Raw genomic sequence first — 6,055 nt, 5'->3', positions numbered from 1 at the left:
CTTAAACTTCCAGGGATGAACAATCTTTATGTGTAGATGTTAGTAAAGGAAGGAATATTTGCTGCGACCAAATTTAACAGAATTATGGCCCTTTGTTGATTTTTTCACTACATACTATGAAGAAATCTTGTGAACGCAACTCCTCTTAAACCGGATGGCAGATTTTGCTTAAACAGGCATGAGCAACCTTAATGTGTAGATGGTAGTAAGGTAGACAGGGAAGTCTGCTGGAATTAGTTGGAAAGAATGTAGTTTATGCTTGATTTGTATCAAGCTATACATTGAAAACTCTGAAATAGTCTGTATCAGTTGGTTTTGAATGAAAATTAGTATTGAATCATGATCCCACTTTATCTTGGCTCGGCTTTTTTGTCCACTATTGTAAAACCCCATTAGTGCTACATCAATTGTAATTCACATGTGGTAGCATTTTTATGGGGTATTTTATACAGAATTTGAAAAAAAATCAAAAGTGTATATAGTTTTTTGAAAAATGATAAGGGATATTTTATACAGGAAGTTGAAGTCATAGTAGTTAAAAATGGCTGAACAGCATTCATGCATGTTTAGTGGATTTGCAATATTTTTACTGAAACGGGCTCATGTAAACAGTGTACATGATTTTTGTGTCGCCTCTACGGAGTAGTGGCGACATATAGGGATCACTTCTCCGTCTGTCCGCCTGTCTGTCCGTCCGTCTGTCACAAAACTTGTCCAGACTACCCCTCATAAACTACTGGTGCAATTTCATCCAAACTTTACAGGAATGATCAGTATCAAGCCTTATTGTGCATATTGTCAGCATTTTCCGGTTCAATGATTTTTGTCAAGAGTTATGGCCCTTTAATAATTTTTAATTTTAAAGTTTGTCCTGACTACTTCTCTTATACCACTAATGCAATTTCAATGAAACTTTACAGGATTGATCTGTAGCTCAAGTCCTTGCGCATATTGCAAGGGTTTCCGGTTGAATGATTTTTGGCCGAGTTATGGCCCTTTGATAAAAAGGTGTTTTTTTCTGTGTGTTGCCAGATACACAATAGCTTGTCCGGACTACTCCTCATAAACTACTGGTGCAATTTCATCCAAACTTTACAGGAATGATCAGTACCAAGTCTAGTTGTGCATATTGTCAGCATTTTCCGGTTCAATGATTTTTGTCAGAGTTATGGCCCTTTAATAATTTTTATTTTTAAAGTTTGTCCGGACTAGTTCTCTTATACCACTTATGCAATTTTAATGAAACTTTACAGGATCGATCTGTAGCTCAAGTCCTTGCGCATATTGCATGGGTTTTTCGGTTGAATGATTTTTGGCTGAGTTATGGTCCTTTGATAAAGGTTTTTTTTTCTGTGTGTTGCCAGATACCAAAAGCTTGTCCGGACTACTCCTCATAAGCTACTGGTGCAATTTTATCCAAACTTTACATGATTGATCAGTACCAAGTCTAGTTGTGCACTGTCTGTCCGTCTGTCACAAAATTTGTCCCAACATGAAATTGGCCATTATGAGGCGACACATGTGATTACCGATCGCTCTTGTTTAAGTCAAGAAGAAAGAGAGAGATGCTGTATTCATACATATGATAATGGATATGTAATCTACTTTGACAGCTACATTTCATCCGTGCCTTTTGGACACAGTTCTAGTTAAGTTTTAATCAACCTTTGTTTCTCTGTCAAAGTTATTTTTTTGAATTGCCATTCTAATGAGTGGGCTCATGTAAACAGTGTACATGATTTTTTAAGTCAAGAAGAAAGAGAGAGATGCTGTATTCATACATATGATAATGGATATGTAATCTACTTTGACAGCTACATTTCATATATTTTGACAACTTTGTATTTGGAAAGTAAGAAGATATTCCATGTGATTTTTTTCACTATATACCATATATATGTTGTCATTGGGGGCATCCGTGTCCTTTGGACACAGTTCTAGTTTAGTTTTAATCAACCTTTGTTTTTCTGTCAGTTATTTTTTTGAATTGCCATTCTAATGAAATCGGGATTTTTTTATAATTTTTCTGCATAGACAACTGTTGAATAAATATATGAAGTTTGTTTTGTATATTTTTGAACGTTAAAGCTGCCTTTCATGTATGGTCTTATGGTTTAATTTACTAGTAATGAAAAAGGTATAAAATTGCTGTGCACTTGTAGAATGCTTATTTCTTGAATTAATGGGACAAAATATTATATGTATGTTTTTAGATATGTTCATTGATGTACTGATTGAAGAATAATAGCATTTGTTATACATTTGGTAAAATTATAGATATTAGCATAATAGTATGGTTTAACAAAGTTACTATACCTAATTCATATTTACAGTATATAGATTTTTTGCAAAGAACTTTACTTCAAATTTCATCTGTTAGAATTATAACATTAATACATGTGAAACAAATATTTACGTTTCATAGCTGTAATTAAATATAACTAGAAAAATACTTTTGGGGGGGGGGGGTCGTGGCCGAGTGATTAGTCGTTGACCTCAAATCACTTGCCTCTCACAACTGTGCGTTCCAGCCATGTCAAGCTAGCTAATGACGATAAACCAAACAAAAAAAAAAACTTAGTTTTTGTGCCCCCACTTTAGTGGCGGGCATTTTGATTTACCCTTGTCCGTCCTTCCGTCTGTTCTCTTTTGTGTCGCACGTCACTCAAAAAGTATTTGACCTAGAGTCATGAAACTTTACAGGAATGTTTATCAGCATGTGTAGTTGTGCACCTGGGTATTTTAGTCTGGATTTATTTAGTATTTTTTAAGAGTTACTGCCCTTGACTTAGTAAATTTTGCAATTTTCAACTTTTGTCGCATGTAACTCAAAAAGTATTTGACCTAGAGACATGAGACTTAACAGGAATGTTGATCAGCATGTGTAGTTGTGCACCTGGGTATTTTAGTCTGGATTTATTTAGTATTTTTAGAGTTATTGCCCTTGACTTAGTAAAATTTTGCAATTTTCAACTTGTGTCGCATGTAACTCAAAAAAGATTTAACATAGAGTCATGAAACTTTACAGGAATTTTGATCAGCATGTGTAGTTGTGCACCTGGGTATTTTCGTCTGGATTTATTTAGTATTTTGAGAGTTATTGCCCTTGACTTAGAATTTTTTTTGCAATTTTCAACTTGTGTCGCATGTAACTCAAAAAGAATTTGACATAGAGTCATTAAACCTTACGGGACGGTTGCTCAGCATATGTAGTTGTGCACCTTTGGTTTTGCTTGTGGATTTATCCAGTATTTGTAGAGTTATTTCCCTTGACTTATTAATGTTATTATGTTGTTATTTGTTCCTTGTGTGCTTGAGTTAGAATCAATCAACTTTACTGGAATAATGATCAACATCACTTAATTACAGAAATAATGATTCACATCACTGTGAAGCTGTGCACCTGGAACTTTGCATGTGGATTTTTTTTCAGTTTTGTTAGAGTTATTGCCCTTGACTTACAGTAGCATAAATTTGCAATTTTCAACTTGTTCAAGAATAGCTCTATAAGTATTTTACTTGTAGGCCTGAAAGTTTACAAGAATGTTGTTCAGCATGTGTACTTAGCACCTTGGGGTTTGCTTGCGGATTTATTCAGTATTTGTAAAGTTCTTGCCCTAAACTTAGTAAAAGATTTTTAGTTTTCAAAAAATATTTCACCTAGAGTCATAAAATTGACAGACCAGTGGCGCGGTGGGGGCACCCGTGTCCTATGGACACAATTCTAGTTTGTTACATAAAAGTGAATGATAGACATTAAAAACCAGATACCAAATTATCAGCATTGAAATCTTGCTGGGCTAATTTTGTCATTATCCCATTGAAGATAGTGAGCAAATAGTTTTTGTTTTTCAAAGACCTGTTATAATAGTTACCATCAGGTTATTGCCAGGTAAAGTAATAATTCTAATAACACTATTGATAGCCTTCAGCCCATTGTCGTGTGATGTAATTTGTCAATAATTTCTTTAAACAATTTCTTTTCCTAAACCACATGTCATATTGCAACCAAACATTAAATCCCATTGAAAACTCAATTTGCCATTACAACCAATTTGAAAAACTGAATAATTTGTAAAAAACAACAAAGCCTAGAGCTTGAATATTTGGTGTGTCACATCCCCGTGTACCTATATCAAGATGGGTCAATACTAGCCATGCACTGAGATCTTTAAATCTTTATAGGAAAAAAAAACACAAAAAAGTCTAGAGTTTAGATATTTGATGTGTAGCATCCTCAAGTGAACCTTTACCAAGATAAAGAGTCAATATTGACCCAAAAGTCTTATAAAAAATATTAGGCTTTAAGTTTAGATATTTTTAGTATCATCTTTACCAAGATTGTTCAAACTATGGCCCCATTAATTGTCATTCAATATTGGCCCTGCTCTAGGGTCTCTTGTATTAATGTAGTGTTATTATTGATATCATTTGGACAAGATTATTACAAGTTCTTATTATTTTTTTTACACCATTATTCAGTTCTCAGGGTCAATGGTTGATGGAAGCAGTATATAAAGTTTTGTCAGTACAAGATTTTAAGGAAAACAATTATTTTACAAAGGAAAATCAGAGAATTTTTGATTGAAATATCTGTGGCCACTGCCTGATATGTCAGTGATTATTTAATATTGTCCAGTATATATATGTTAATTTTCTGATTTTTGGATTTACTTTCATGTCAATAGATTTGTATAAATACTTCATTCACTTATAATACATTTTCAGTATTTGTACATGTGTAGTTTGTATTATTCATTTCTTTCTGTTCATCAATGATATTGTTTTATAATAATTATTCGATTTTTTTACAAAGTAGCTGCGACACATAGGGATCACTTCTCAGTTGTCTGTCCGTCCGCACATCCCAATAAGGATAGTGAGTCATCGAACTAAGAGAACAATAAGAGTTCATTCTGTAACAATAGAGTAAGGGGCCATTGGCCCTTTATTAAACAAAAGAAAATAAAAAAGAAATGGCACCTTATTCCATATCGACCGGAAGTCTGTTTGTCAGTCCTTAAAAAAAACTTTTCCGGACTACTCAGAAACAACTGGTGTAATTTCATCCAAACTTTACAGGAATGATCAGTACCAAGTATAGTTCTGCATCTTTTCAGGATTTTACAATTCAATAATTTTTAGCTCGACTATTCACCCGAGCGTCGGCGTAACCACTTATGTTAAAGTTTTTGTAATAGTTCAAATATTTTCAAAGTCCATTGACATATGGCTTTGAAACTTTGCACACTTGTTCACCATCATGACCCCAACCTGTAGACAGGAGGAGGTAACTCTATCAAGCATTTTGACAGAATTATGCCCCTTTTTCGAATTAGAATTTACGTTAAAGTTTTTGTAACAGTTCAAATATTTTCAAAGTCCATTGACATATGGCTTTGAAACTTTGCACACTTGTTCACCATCATGACCCCAACCTGTAAACAGGAGGAGGTAACTGTATCAAGCATTTTTTTTTACTATCAAGCACTAAGAATAGTCGAGCGTTGCTGTCCTACTGACAGCTCTTGTTGTCATAGTTATGGCCCTTTAATGATTTTGATATTTTAAGTTTGTCCGGATAAGTTCTCTGAAACTACTTGTGCAATTTCAATGAAACTTTACAGGATTTATTAATAGCTCAAATACTTGCTTTGATTGCACGGGTTTTTCAGTTTAATGATTAATGGTCTTTGAATGTAAAAAGCATTTTTGCTAGTTAGAGTTTTGTCAGCTGGTACACAGTAGCTGTAACATGCTTCTAAACATCCATGACATTATAGCGATCACTTCCTGTTGTCAGTCTATTTGTCTCTTTGTACGTCTGTCCATTCCAAACTTCACAGGAATAACCAATACTATGTCTAGTTGTGCATATTGTCGGCATTTTCCAGTTCAATGATTTTTGTAAGAGTTATGGCCCATTTAGTGATTTTTCACTTCTCCAATACTACTTATGCAATTTCATTGAAATTTTGTAGGATTGAATGGTACCTAATGTAAAGTCGGCACAGGTTTGTGATAAATAAAGCTATTATATTGTTAGTAGTCAATG

The sequence above is a fragment of the Ruditapes philippinarum genome, unplaced genomic scaffold (genome assembly GCF_026571515.1).
Source record: "Ruditapes philippinarum isolate M1 unplaced genomic scaffold, ASM2657151v2 ctg5534_1_1_1_1, whole genome shotgun sequence".
In the NCBI taxonomy this organism is placed as follows: domain Eukaryota; kingdom Metazoa; phylum Mollusca; class Bivalvia; order Venerida; family Veneridae; genus Ruditapes; species Ruditapes philippinarum.
This window is presented reverse-complemented; position numbering follows the sequence as displayed.